Consider the following 15786-nt stretch of genomic DNA (forward strand, 5'->3'; position numbering starts at 1 on the left):
TGAGGTTTTTTGTATTTCCATACAAATTGTGAAAGTATTTGTTTTAGCTCTGTGAAAAATACCATTGTTAGCTTGATAGAGATGGCTTTGAATCTATTTATTGCTTTGGGTAGTCTACTCATTTTCACTATATTGATTCTTCTAATCCATGAACATGGTATATTTCTCCATCTATTAGTCTCCTCTTTGATTTCTTTCACCAGTGTTTTATATTTTTCTATACATAGGTCTTTAGTTTCTTTAGTTACAATTCCACTGCTGGGCATACACACTGAGGAACCAGAATTGAAAGAGACACGTGTACCCCAATGTTCATCGCAGCACTGTTTATAATAGCCAGGACATGGAAGCAACCTAGATGTCCATCAGCAGATGAATGGATAAGAAAGCTGTGGTACATATACACTATGGAGTATTACTCGGCCATGAAAAAGAATACATTTGAATCAGTTCTAATGAGGTGGATGAAACTGTAGCCTATTATATAGAGTGAAGTAACCCAGAAAGAAAAACACCAATACAGCATACTAATGCATATATGGCACCCCACTCCAGTACTCTTGCCTGGAAAATCCCATGGATGGAGGAGCCTGGTAGGCTGCAGTCCATGGGGTCGCGAAGAGTCGGACATGACTGAGCGACTTCACTTTCACTTTTCACTTTTCATGCACTGAAGAAGGAAATGGCAATCCACTCCAATGTTCTTGCCTGGAGAATCCCAGGAACGGGGGAGCCTGGTGTGCTGCCATCTATGGGGTTGCACCAAGGTGGACACGACTGAAGTGACTTAGCAGCAGTAGCAATGCATATATATTGAATTTAGAAAGATGGTAATGATAACCCTGTATGCGAGACAGCAAAAGAGACACAGATGTACAGAACAGTCTTTTGGACTCTGTGGGAGAGGGAGAGGTTGGGATGATTTGGAAGAATGGCATTGAAACATGTATAATATCATATATGAAACGAATTGCCTGTCCAAGTTTGATGCCTGATACTGATTGCTTGGGTCTGGTTCACTGGGATGACCCAGAGGGATGGTATGGGGAGGGAGGAGTGAGGGGGGTTCGGGATGGGGAATACGTGTATACCTGTGGCAGAATCATGTTGATGTATGGCAAAACCAACACAATATTGTAATTAACCTCCAATTAAAATAAATAAATTTATATTTAAAAAAATAAAATAAAAGGACAACATGGAACACAAGCAAAACATGCTTGTGTAAATTAAAGATAATAAAATGCCATCAGGGAAATAGTTCAATTTTGCATTTCTCAACCAGCAAAGACATTGACCCAAACCTACATGTTCTACAACCTCCTTCAATAGAGGTTACTTCTCCTGAATACTACAGGTCTCCATAATCCTCATTCTTCGCTATTTCCTCACCATAGTTCTGCAACTTCCACTTTAAAATATCTTCCCTTTTGAAATTTTAGGCCTAATTTTAAATCACTCCCCTATTTCATATTACATTCATCTCTCAGACTCTAAGATGCTGTTTCATGATCTTCAGTGATCTCAATATCTCATAATATTCACACCAATATATCCTTTTCTTACCTGGGCAGTCACAGACTTCAAGTATAAAGTGACACGTTGGCTCCTCAACTTTCATGATCTCTTATGTTTTAATCAGTCACCCAATGTATAATTGTTCTCTTTGTGATTGAATGCTACCCCAGTTTCAAAATTATAAATACTGAAATGCTCCCTCTCTTATTACAAATACCGGTCACACCTCTTCCATTTTCAAGAACAAATTGGTTTCCAGATGCACAGTAACCTATTAATTGACTCCTCCTACTTTCCCACAATCACTCCAATTCACAATCAAATGATTTTGATGACATAGGTCAACTAAAATCATTTTTTATTTCTAATTATGCTGCCAATGCTAGCAAGGTAATGCTTAAAATGCTTCAAGCCGGGCTTCAGCAGTATGTGAACTGATAATTTCCAGATGTGCAAGCTGGGTTTAGAAAAGGCAGAGGAACCAGAGATCAAATTGTCAACATCAGTTGGATCATCAAAAAAGCAAGAGAGTTCCAGAAAAACATCTACTTTGCTTTATTGACTATGCTAAAGTCTTTGACTGTGTGGGTCACAACAAACCATGGAAAATTCTTAAAGAGATGGGAATACCAGAACATCTTACCTGTCTCTTGAGAAACCTTCATGCAGGTCCAGAAGCAACAGTTAGAATCTTACATGGAACAACTGACTGGTTGAAAATTTGGAAAGGAGTATGACAAGGTTGTATGTTATCACCCTGTTTATCTAACTTACATGCAGAATACATCATGCAAATTTCCAGGCTGGATGAATACCAAGCTTGAATCTAAACTGCAGGGAGAAATATCAACCTCAGATATACAGATGATACCACTCTAATGGCAGAAAGTGAAGAGGAACTAAAGAGCTTCTTGATGAAAAATGAAAGAGGAGAGTGAAAAAGCTGGCTTAAACTCAACATTGAAAAAACTAACATCATGGCAACTCGTTCCATCACTTCTTGGCAAATAGATGGGGAAAAAGTGGAAACAGTGACAGATTTTATTTTCTTGGGCTTCAAAATCATTGTGGACAGTGACTGCAGCCATGAAATTAAAAGATATTTGCTCCTTGGAAGAAAAGCTATGACCAACCTAGACAGCATATGAAAAAGCAGAGCCATCACTTTGCTGACAAAGGTCTGTATGATCAAAGCTATGGTTTTTCCCATAGTCATGTATGGATATGAGAGTTGGACAATAAAGAAGGCTGAGCACCAAAGAATTGATGCCTTTGAATTCTGGCGCTAGAGGACTCATTAGAGTTACTTGGACAGCGAGGATATCAAACCAACCCTAAAGGGAATCAACCCTGAATATTCATTGGAAGGACTGATGCTGAAGCTGAAGCTCCAATACTTTGCGCCTCCTGATGTGAAGAGGTGACTCATTAGAAAAGACCCTGATGTTGGGAAAGATTGAAGGCAGGAGGAGAAGGGGACAACAGAGGATGAGATGGTTAGATAGCAATACCAACTCAGTGAACATGAATCTAGGCAAACTCCCTGAGATAGTGAAGGATAGGGAAGCCTGGCATGCTGCAATCCGTGGGAGTCGCAAAGAGTCGGACACAACTTAGTGACTTACCGACTGAACAACAATGCTGTTCCATTCATCCAATGGATGGAAATTCCTTAAAGTGACATATGTAAAAAGGAAAAAAAATTAAAAGCCTTTAGTCAAAATCTTCATAAACCTTTTTAATTAGGAAATAAACTATAGTTTCTCTAGCTTCTCTTGATTTTTGTTTAATATTTCATATACCAAATCGTTGGCCACTTTTGTGTTTTTCTGTGGTTTCTTTTCTGAAATGGAACCAGGTTCCAACATTGCTGTGTTGGTTATAAAGTAGACTTTTGAAGCCAAGTGTAGCACTTCAAAAGTCAGTATGTCTTCATTTCTGGAAATGGACATCAGTCCAAAAATGTCTCAGTGGATGAACTTACTTCTTGTAAAGTGTAAGATGGTGAGGTTTTTGCTCATCTTAATTAATACATTATTAGACATATTATTATTTATTTTATTTTTAAATTTTATTTTATTTTTAAACTTTACAATATTGTATTAGTTTTGCCAAATATCGAAATGAATCCGCCACAGGTATACCTGTGTTCCCCATACAGAGTGAAGTAAGCCAGAAAGAAAAACACCAATACAGTATACTAACGCATATATATGGAATTTAGAAAGATGTTAACAATAACCCTGTGTACGAGACAGCAAAAGAGACACTGATGTATAGATCAGTCTTATAGACATATTATTTTAAAAGGTGAATCCTAAAGCCCTCTATATAAAGTGCTACACTTGGCTTCAAAAGTCTACTTTATAACCAAGTTCTGGGAGCTGGTGATGGACAGGGAAGCCTGGCATTCTGCAGTCAATGGGGTCACAAAGAGTGTGACATGACTGAGCAACTGAGCTGAACTGAGTGTTAAGAGAGATTGAACAATTGGCCTAAATTATGACTTCAGCTTAGTTCATTTTCATGTTAGACTCTAATATAATAAATACTTTGAAATGAGATTTCAACATTCCTGATGATATATCACACATAGAAGAATTATTGAATTTTAGTAGAGCTAAAGATATGTTAGGATAAATGATATGGATTTCATTCTTAATAATTGAAACAAGAACTAAAAAGAAGTCAGATTCTTACAGAGTAAGGACATTTTCAAAGCTACTTTTGTTGAAAATTAGTATAATGTATCATTTGCTCTAATGAGAACTGCGGACTTTGATTCTCCCCACATTTTGAGAGTGTGTATGTGATCCACAGGCCTATGGAGACCAAAAAAAAAAATGTTATTTACACTAAAATGCAATGACTTGCAGGTGCTATATCACCAAGCCTCAGGCAGTTCTATGTTGATAAAAATTTACACCTATCAGAATAAGGAGAAAAGCAGCATACTCTCCATGACACATTTTAGTTTCAAACTAATAAACCCAGTAGAACCGAAGAATTCTCATAAAGCATTTTGATAACTTTTCCTCACAAAACATTTTACCCATTTGAGAATAAGGAGCTGGTTTTTGAGTAAGTATAATAATTTATTTCTGATAGAAGGCAGAATTATTTAAATGTCTCTACTTTCGGTATACAGAGATGAACAGCTAAGCCAAAAAATAAAGACTGTCAAACAACCTCATTTTTTTAAAGGGAATATGTCTAAATGTGTTATCAAATTCTGAATATTTCATGATTCCAGGGTGAAGCCTTTGTAGTAATGTAACAGAACTTCTGTGTTGTAAAGAAAGTATAACACTAAAATACTTATTTCAAAACATGCACACACTGCTAGAAATATAGATACATATCTATATCAGTAGGAATGGTAGTGGTGATGGTTTAGTCTCGAAATCATGTCTGACTCTTGCGACCCCATGGACTATAACCTGCCAAACTCCTCTGTCCATGGGATTATCCTGGCAAGAATATTGGAGTTCGTTGTCCTTTCCTCCTCCAAGGAAAAATTACTGACTCAGGTGTTGAACCCGTGGCTTCTGCATTGGCAGGTGGATTCTTTACCACTGAGCCACCTGAGAAGCCTCTTCAGTAAATGGTACTTGCTCTTATTCAAATTATATGTAGTCTTTATGATAATGTGTTTTATTTGTTCTCAAGTATTTCTTTCTTTCTTTCTTTTTTTTTTTTTTTTTGTAAACAGAATTAACTATGTCTCTAGGTAGATACCCATTAAATCATTGCAATGAATAAGATGGAGTTTTAATTGAAATCAAATAATAAATTCATTGAATCTTTCCTTTGATTTTAACTTGTTCTAGAATCATTATAAACACATCTCTAACATAGTAAGTGTTAGAACATGTGGTAGAAGATATGCTAAGTGATCTAACATGGTTGAAAAACACGTGATATAGTGCCTCATCTTATGTCCATAAGGGAGATTCTAATTTAATCACTTGAACTAAAATCATTATTCAGAACTAGCTTAGTTGCCAGTTGTTCAAGGGAAATAAACTTTTTTGAAACACAAATGCAAACCTTTCAATATGCTGAAGAGGTTCAATTTAGCAGTTATTTCTAAGCTGCAAATTGTGGACACCTTAGGATATAGCCGAGGGATGGTACAATACTTGCTACAAAACAGAAATGTTAAACTGGCAAATAAGTAGTCCAATTGGTTTGTCTTTTCATAGGGAATAACTTTGAATCTTCACTGAAAACATTCTGAGTTATTAATTGTCCAATTCACAAGTTTCAATATTTGTTTCATTTGTAAAACTGTTTTTTTTTTTTTTTTAAGTGTGTGTTGACATGGTAGACAATCTCCACATTTGGAAGAGAGGATGAAAAGAGAAGTGTGAGCATTAACTAGAGTTTAATTTTTTTTTCTAATTTCTTGTTGAGCACTATACTAGACATATTACATGCTTTGTTTCATTAAATCCTCATAGGAACCTTTGAAAGACTGGGTTCTGAGCCTCAGAGAGTTTAATTGAAATTCGGGAAAATCATACAGCTAGTTATACATAGAGTTGGGACAAGAAAACTGGTATACTCAAGGTGTCTAGTAAATAGTGGGTCTAGTATCTAAATCCAGAACTGTTCCTTTTAAGAACCTCACCAAGTCCAAAAGGCAGAGATTTTGGACACTTGTAGAGGAGGAATTTCCAAGTAACTTGTTAATGGCAAAACTAATTTTAGAACCCTTAAATGTGTATTTGTTATCCTAGATGGTAACAAATACAAATTTAGTTAGGAAAATAAGAGATTCTAGATGTAATGTAGGTATTCACCTTAGTTTACACTGGATGGTCAGTAACCTTGGCTTACAGCCTCAACTTGCCTACTTACTAGCTCTCCTAACTTGAGAAAGTAACTTAATTGCTCCAAATTTCAGGTACCATGTTTTTAAAAATGAAGATAGTAACTAATCAGTACACATTCTTAAGCAAATTGTTTTAAAGATCATGTTAGAAAAATGAAAACAGTTGGAAAACTATCAGTTCCAGTAAGATGTATCCATTAATTTTATTGGAGTATAATTGCTTTACAATGTTGCATTGGTTTATGCTGTACAGCAAAGTGAATCAGTTTTTGTACGTATTCATATATCCTCTCTTTTTTGGATTTCCTTTCCATTTAGGTCACCACAGAAGAGTGAATAGAGTTTGCTGTGCTATACAGTAGGTTCTCATTAGTTATCTATTTTAGTTCCAGTAAATTTAAACATAATTATCATAAAACTCAGCAATTCTAGTTCTAGTGATACACCCAAGGGATGTGAAAAAATAGGTTTACACAAAAATGTGTTCATGGATATTAATAGCAGCATTATTCATAATAGCCAAAAAGTAAAAACAAACCAAATGTCCATCAAATAATCAATGCATAAACTGTGGCTTATTCAAATAATGGAGTATTGAGCTATAACAAAAAAGAATGAAGTATTGATACATGTGATAATATGATTGAACTTTGAAAACATTATGTAAAGTGAAAGAAGCCAATCACAAAAGGCCACATAGTGTATGATTCCATCGATATAAATTGTCCAGAATAATCAAATCCATAGAGACAGAAAGTAAAGTAGTATTTGCCAAACAATGGTGAGAATGAGGACTGGGAGGTATAGAATTTTTTTTTGAGGATCATGGAAATATTCTGGAAGTAGATAGTGGTGATAGTTGCACACTCTGTGAAAATAATTAAAAAGTACTGAACTGTGGATGGCATCACTGACTCGATGGACATGAGTCTGAGTGAACTCCAGGAGTTGGTGATGGACAGGGAGGCCTGGCATGCTGTGATTCATGGGGTCGCAAAGAGTCGGACACGACTGAGTGACTGATCTGATCTGATCTGAACTGTAAACTTTAAAAGTTTACAAAGAATGTTCAAATTACTGCACAATTGCACTCACCTCACACACTAGTGAAGTAATGCTCAAAATTTTCCAAGCAAGGCTTCGTGAACCGTGAACTTCCAGATGTTCAAGCTGCATTTATAAAAGGCAGAGAAACCAGAGATCAAATTTCCAGGATCCGCTGGATCATCCAAAATGCGAGAGAGTTCCAGAAAAACATCTATTTCTGTTTTATTCACTATGCCACAGCGTTTGAAAGTGTGGAGTGCAACAAACTGTGGAAAATTCTAAAGAGATGGGAATATCAGAACACCTGACCTGTGTCCTGAGAAATCTGTATGCAGGTCAGGAAGCAACAGTTAGAACTGGACATGGAACAACAGACTGGTTTCAAATAGGAAAAGGAGTACGTCAAGGCTGTATATTGTCACTCTGCTTATTTAACTTGTATGCAGTGAACATCCTGATAAATGCTGGGCTTGAGGAAGCACAAGCTGGAATCAAGATTGCTGGGAGAAATATCAATAACATCAGATATGCAGATGACAAAACCCTTATGGCAGAAAGTGAAGAACTGAAGAAAGTGAAAGAGGAGAGGGAAAAAGTTGGCTTAAAGCTCAACATTCAGAAAACTAAGATCATGCCATCAAGTCCCATCAGTTCAGTTCAGTTCAGTCGCTCAGTCATGTCTGACTCTTTGTGACCCCATGAACCACAGCACAGCAGGACTCCCTGTCCATCACCAAATGCCAGAGTCCATCCAAACTCATGTCCATTGAGTTGGTGATGCCATCCAAAAATTTCATCCTTTTTCGTCCCCTTCTCCTTCCACCTTCAATCTTTTCCAGCACCAGGGTCTTTTCAGAAGAGTCAGCTCTTCGCATCAGTTGGCCAAAATATTGGAGTTTCACCTTCAACATCAGTCCTACCAATGAACACTCAGGACTCATCTCTTTTAGTATGGACTGGGTGGGTCTCCTTGCAGTCCAAGGGACTCTCAAGAGTCTTCTCCAACACCACAGTTCAAAAGCATCAATTCTTCTGTGCTCAGTTTTCTTTATACTCCAACTCTCACATCCATACATAACCACTGGAAAAACCATAGCCTTGACTAGATGGACCTTTGTTAACAAACTAATGTCTCTGCTTTTGAATATGCTATCTAGGTTGGTGATAACTTTCTTTCGAAAGAGTAAGTGTATTTTAGTTTCATGGCTACAATCACCATCTGCAGTGATTTTGGAGCCCAGAAAAATAAAGTCTGACACTGTTTCCACTGTTTCCCCATCTATTTGCCATGAAATAATGGGACTGGATGCCATGACCTTAGTTTTCTGAATGTTGAGCTTTAAGCCAACTTTTTCACTCTCCTCTTTTGCTTTCATCAAGAGGCTCTTTAGTTCTTCTTCAGTTTCTGTCATAAGAGTGGTGTCATCTGCATATCTGAGGTTATTGATATTTCTCCCAGTGATCTTGATCCCAGCTTGTGCTTCCTCCAGCTCAGCATTTCTCAGGATGTACTCTGCATATAAGTTAAAAAAGCAGAGTGACAATATACATCCTTAACCTAATCCTTTTCCTATTTTGAACCAGTCTGTTGTTCATGCCCAGTGCTAATTGTTGCTTCCTGACCTGCATACAGGTTTCCCAGGAGGCAGGTCATGTGGTCTGGTATTCCCATCTCTTTCAGAGCTTTCCACAGTTTATTGTGATCCACACAGTCAAAGCCTTCAGCATAGTCACTAAAGCAGAAATAGATGTTTTTCTGGAACTCTTTTGTATCACTTCATGGCAAATAGATGGGGAAACTGTGGAAACAGTGGCAGACTTTATTTTGAGGGGCTACAAAATCACTGAAGATGGTGACTTCAACCATGAAGTTAAAAGATGCTTACTCCTTGAAAGGAAAGCTATTTAGCTATGCTAAATCTAGACAGCATATTAAAAAGCAGAGACATTACTTTGCCAAAATTGTCCATCTAGTCAAGGCTATGCTTTTTCCAGTAGTCATGTATGGATGTGAGAGTTGGACTATAAGGAAAGCTGAGTGCCAAAGAATTGATACTTTTGAACTGTGGTGTTGGAGAAGACTCTTGAGTCCCTTGGACTGCAAGGAGATCCAACCAGTCCATCCTAAAGGAGATGAGTCCTGAGTGTTCATTGGTAGGGCTGATGTTGAAGCTGAAACTCCAATACTCTGGCCACCTGATGCAAAGAGCTGACTCTTCTGAAAAGACCCTGGTGCTGGAAAAGATTGAAGGTGGAAGGAGAAGGGGACTAAAAAGGATGAAATTGTTGGATGGCATCACCAACTCAATGGACATGAGTTTGGGTAAACTCCAGGAGTTGGTGATAGACAGGCAGGCCTGGCTGCAGTCCACAGGGTCGCAAAGAGTTGGACACGACTGAGTGACTGAACTGAACTGAAACTTTTAAAGGATACAGTGTATAGCATGTGAATTATATCTCAATAATGTTTAAAAAAAAAAGAAAAGTAGAAATCTTCTATGGACTAGAAATATCTGTAAGTTTCAACTATCATTATGACTATGATAGCAATGATAGACAGAAGGGTAGATGTTTTATAACATCAAACTGTCTCTGCTCATCTAATGGCACCTGGGTTTTAACCTACCTAATAAATGCACTGCTAAGATTAGCAATGGAAACCTAGCCTCCCTAAATACTTTTTGCTAGCTGAAGCTCATCTTGCACATCACTGCTCAGAACATATGTCTTATTTCCTATTTCCTTCTGCTCAGTAACGAAACATTGCAACAAAGCACATGGATGCCTTGTACGCATTGTTCCACTACCAAGAAGGCAAATGATTAATAGTGAATCAAAATGGTCATGTATCTAAGCAAAATCGATACATTTCAATAGATATTCAAGAACATCAATTCGATAAGATGAAAAGTTGCAAGTTATAATCAGTCTCTTAAAAATCAAGGGAAATCAGGTTGAGTGTTAATTATAGCAGTGTTTCCAGAATGTTGAATAGAGTTTGACACGTGTGTGGAGAAGAAACTTTAAAGACCATTCACTTAGCCAAGCCAAAATATTCAGGGATAGGTGAATTGTTTCTAGTGCTTTCAGTTCAAAGGACAAGAAACAGCTAGCTCACAGTTTGGACTACAGCCTCTCAGGGCTAGTAAACCATACATGCAGACTAGGACAAAAACAGCAGTGCTAATCTGTTCCTCTAGGCTGAACATAATAAAGTTCATTTTTGTAGAGCAGTTAATCAAAAAGTATTAGAGATATAATCAAGGGCTGGTATGCTTTTAATTAACCAGACTGTTTCTCAGCAGCAACATGTTCCCTCTTTACCAAATTAAAATTTTCTGACTCTTCATGTAGTCATTCTTTGTCGATTTTATTGATATTATTTCCTCATACAAAATTCACTAGCCCTTATGCTCTCAATATAAAAAGGTTTCATCTTGGAGATAAACATAAAAGACCCACAGTTGCAGTTAATGGTAACAGAGACATCAGATCAGATCAGTCACTCAGTCGTGTCCGACTCTTTGCGACTCCATGAATTGCAGCACGCCAGGCCTCCCTGTCCATCACCAACTCCCGGAGTTCACACAGACTCACATCCATTGAGTCAGTGATGCCATCCAGCCATCTCATCCTCTGTCGTCCCCTTCTCCTCTTGCCCCCAATCCCTCCCAGCATCAGAGACTTTTCTAATGAGTCAACTCTTCGCAGGAGGTGAGGAAAGTACTGGAGTTTCAGCTTTAGCATCATTCCTTCCAAAGAAATCCCAGGGCTGATCTCCTTCAGAATGGACTGGTTGGATCTCCTTGCAGCCCAAGGGACTCTCAAGAGTCTTCTCCAACACCACAGTTCAAAAGCATCAATTCTTTGGCGCTCAGCCTTCTTCACAGTCCAACTCTCACATCCATACATGACCACAGGAAAAACCATAGCCTTGACTAGACGGACCTTTGTTGGCAAAGTAATCTTCTCTGCTTTTCAGTATGCTATCTAGGTTGGTCAAAACTTTCCTTTCAAGGAGTAAGCTTCTTTTAATTTCATGGCTGCAGTCACCATCTGCAGTGATTTTGGAGCCCAGAAAAATAAAGTCTGACACTGTTTCCACTGTTTCCCCATCTATTTCCCATGAAGTGGTGGGACTGGAAGCCATGATCTTCGTTTTTTGAATGCTGAGCTTTAAGCCAACTTTTTCACTCTCCACTTTCACCTTCATCAAGAGGCTTTTTAGTTCCTCTTCACTTTTTGCCATAAGGGTGGTGTCATCTGCATATCTGAGGTTATTGATATTTCTCCCGGCAATCTTGATTCCAGCTTGTGTTTCTTCCAGTCCTGTGTTTCTCATGATGTACTCTGCATATAAGTTAAATAAACAGGGTGACAATATACAGCCTTGACGAACTCCTTTTCCTATTTGGAACTAGTCTGTTGTTCCATGTCCAGTTCTAAGTGTTGCTTCCTGACCTGCATACAAATTTCTCAAGAGGCAGATCAGGTGATCTGGTATTCCCATCTCTTTCAGAATTTTCCACAGTTTACTGTGATCCACACAGTCAAAGGCTTTGGCATAGTCAATAAAGTATAAATAGATGTTTTTCTGGAACTCTCTTGCTTTTTCCATGATCCAGCGGATGTTGGCAATTTGATCACTGGCTCCTCTGCCTTTTCTAAAACCAGTTTGAACATCAGGAAGTTCACATATTGCTGAAGCCTGGCTTGGAGAATTTTAAGCATTACTTTACTAGCATGTGAGATGAGTGCAATTGTGTGGTAGTTTGAGCATTCTTTGGCATTGCCTTTCTTTGGGATTGGAATGAAAACTGACCTTTTCCAGTCCTGTGGCCACTGCTGAGTTTTCTAAATTTTCTGGTATATTGAGTGCAGCACTTTCACAGCATCATCTTTCAGGATTTGGAATAGCTCAGTTGGAATTCTATCACCTCCACTAACTTTGTTTGTAGTGATGCTTTCTAAGGCCCACTTGACTTCACATTCCAGGATGTCTGGCTCTAGGTGAGTGATCACACCATCGTGATTATCTGGGTCATGAAGATCTTTTTTGTACAGTTCTTTTGTGTATTCTTGCCATCTCTTCTTCATACCTTCTGCTTCTGTTAGGTCCATACCATTTCTGTCCTTTATCGAGTCCATCTTTGTATGAAATGTTCCCTTGGTATATCTGATTTTCTTGAAGAGATTTCTAGTCTTTCCCATTCTGTTGTTTTCCTCTATTTCTTTGCATTGATTGCTGAAGAAGGCTTTCTTATCTCTTCTTGCTATTCTTTGGAACTCTGCATTCAGATGTTTATACCTTTCCTTTTCTCCTTTGCTTTTCACTTCTCTTCTTTTCACAGCTATTTGTAAGGCCTCCCCAGACAGCCATTTTCCTTTTTTGCCTTTCTTTTCCATGGGGATGGTCTTGATCCCTGTCTCCTGTACAATGTCATGAATCTCTTCCCATAGTTCATCAGGCACTCTATCTATCAGATCTAGGCCCTTAAATCTATTTCTCACTTCCACTGTATAATCATAAGGGATTTGAATTAGGTCATACCTGAATGGTATAGTAGTTTTCCCTAGTTTCTTCAATTTCAGTCTGAATTTGGCAATAGGGAGTTCATGGTCTGAGCCACAGTCAGCTCCTGGTCTTGTTTTTGCTGACTGTATAGAGATTCTCCATCTTTGGCTGCAAAGGATATAATCAATCTGATTTCAGTGTTGACCATCTGGTGATGTCTATGTATAGAGTCTCCTCTTGTGTTGTTGTAAGAGGGTGTTTGTTATGACCAGTGCATTTACTTGGCAAAACTCTATTAGTCTTTGCCTTGCTTCATTCCGTATTCCAAGGCCAAATTTGCCTGTTACTCCAGGTGTTTCTTGACTTCCTACTTTTGCATTCCAGTCCCCTATAATGAAAAGGACATCTTTTTTGGATATTAGTTCTAAAAGGTCTTGTAGGTCTTCATAGAACCATTCCACTTCAGCTTCTTCAGCGTTACTGGTTGGGGCATAGACTTGGATTATTGTGATATTGAATGGTTTGCCTTGGAAACGAACAGAGATCATTCTGTTGTTTTTGAGATTGTATCCAAGTACTGCATTTCGAACTCTTTTGTTGACCATAATGGCTACTCCATTTCTTCTGAGGGATTCCTGCCCACAGTAGTAGATATAATGGTCATCTGAGTTAAATTCACCCATTCCAATTCATTTCAGTTCACTGATTCCTAGACTGTTGACATTCACTCTTGCCATCTCTTGTTTGACCACTTCCAATTTGCCTTGATTCACGGACCTGACATTCCAGGTTCCTATGCAATATTGCTCTTTACAGCATCAGACCTTGCTTCTATCACCAGTCACATCCACAGCTGGGTATTCTTTTTGCTTTGGCTCCATCCTTTCATTCTTTCTGGAGTTATTTCTCCACTGATCTCCAGTAGCATATTGGGCACCTACTGACCTGGGGAGTTTCTCTTTCAGTATCCTATCATTTTGTCTTTTCATACTGTTCATGGGGTTTTCAAGGCAAGAATACTGAAGTGGTTTGCCATTCCCTTCTCCAGCGGACCACATTCTGTCAGATCTCTCCACCATGACCTGCCCATCTTGGGTTGCCCCACAGGCATGGCTTAGTTTCATTGAGTTAGACAAGGCTGTGGTCCTAGTGTGATTAGATTGACTAGGTTTCTGTGAGTATCTTTCAGTGTGTTTGCCCTATGATGCCCTCTTGCAACACTTACCATCTTACTTGGGTTTCTCTTACCTTGGGCCTGAGGTATCTCTTCTTGGCTGCTCCAGCAAAGCCCAGCCATTGCTCCTTACCTTGGACGAGGGGTATCTCCTCACTGCCGCCCTTCCTGACCTTCAGCATGGGAAAGTTCCTCTAGGCCCTCCTGTGCCTGCGCAGCCATGGCTCCTTGGACGTGGGGTTGGTCCTCCCGGCCACCACCCCTGGCCTCGGGCGTGGGGGCATGGGGTAGCTCCTCCTGGCCTCTGCCCATGCCCTCGGATGTGGGGTAACTCCTCTTGTCGCCGGCCCTGACCTCAGATACTGGGTATCTCCTCTCGGCCACCTCCCCGACCTCGGATGTGGGGTAGCTCCTCTCGGCTGTTCCTGCACTGTCGCAGTCTGGTACTCTCGGCCGCTGCCCCGACCTCAGACGTGGAGTAACTCCTTTTGGCCGCCGCCCTTTGGGCTTGGGGTCCTCCCGGCTTCTGCCCCTGACCTTGGACGTGGGGTGGCTCCTCTTGGCCATGCTTAGCACGCCGGTTGCAGCTGCCTGCGCTTAGTGTGCCGGTCGCAGCCAAGAAAGAAAAAACACTCAATTGAATATGAATGTTTATATTCATGAAGTCATTGAGGCAGTGTGTCCAGTTAAGCATAACCAAAATATATTATGCATTCAGGCCCTTTTATTTCTAAAAGCAGAGTAAAATTTAAAAGGGAAATTAACACCACGGTCTTCTAAAAGATTATCAAATAGCTGAAAAATTCACCTTGCTGTGACAAATAGCAAAATACAAACCAAAAATCGTCAACATAAATGTATTTTCTAAGGTCAGAGTGACAATAATAACAAAGTAACACAGAATAACATGTAGTTATTTCTAAGCATCTATGTGTTATATAAAGAATTAAGAAACAAAGATCATAAATCCACAAAGCCCTTCAAAATGAAAACAACAACAACAAAAAATAACTGTTACAAATTTCAGTAGCTCAATCATTTCATTTCTTACACAAATCTTAAAAGACTATATTTTACTAAATTAAAATAACATGATAATAGTTACAATGCCCACTACATGCCAAGCATTACTTTAAATGTCTTAGATGAATTAATATAATCTTTACAACAACCCGATGAGGCAAACATCATTTTAAAAATGAGGAAATTGATGCAAAGAGAAGTTAAGTAACATACCAAAGTCACACAACCAAAGCACCATAATTCAAATCTGGACAACCTGGCTCCAGAGTCTTTATACTTGACTATTATGTTATACTGCCATTATACAGCTAGATAGTTATCTGACAGATGCTGTTTTCTATGTCTACTGCATCAGTGAGTTAAGTCTGAAATTTAAAAATGTTCCAGCACTATATGGCAATTTTTGATTCTTTATGTACGTTAGTCAAGAATGGAACCTGTACCACCAATGATTGCTGGTTAAGCTATAAATGTGATGTTTAGGTGACATATGAGACAATTCCCTAAGCCCAACTTTTCATGATTTGGTTGACTTTATTTTCTTCTTCTTAATGGAATGTTACACTATTCATATTCCATTTATATGTCTCCTAGGTTCAATAGGCTTCACTGGAAAATATAATGAAACTATGGGTCACACACCCATTGCCAACCATGCTATTTTAGATTCAA

The sequence above is a fragment of the Bos grunniens genome, chromosome X (assembly GCF_055505025.1).
Source record: "Bos grunniens cultivar Pamir isolate PY7600 chromosome X, Bosgru_T2T1.0, whole genome shotgun sequence".
Taxonomy (NCBI): domain Eukaryota; kingdom Metazoa; phylum Chordata; class Mammalia; order Artiodactyla; family Bovidae; genus Bos; species Bos grunniens.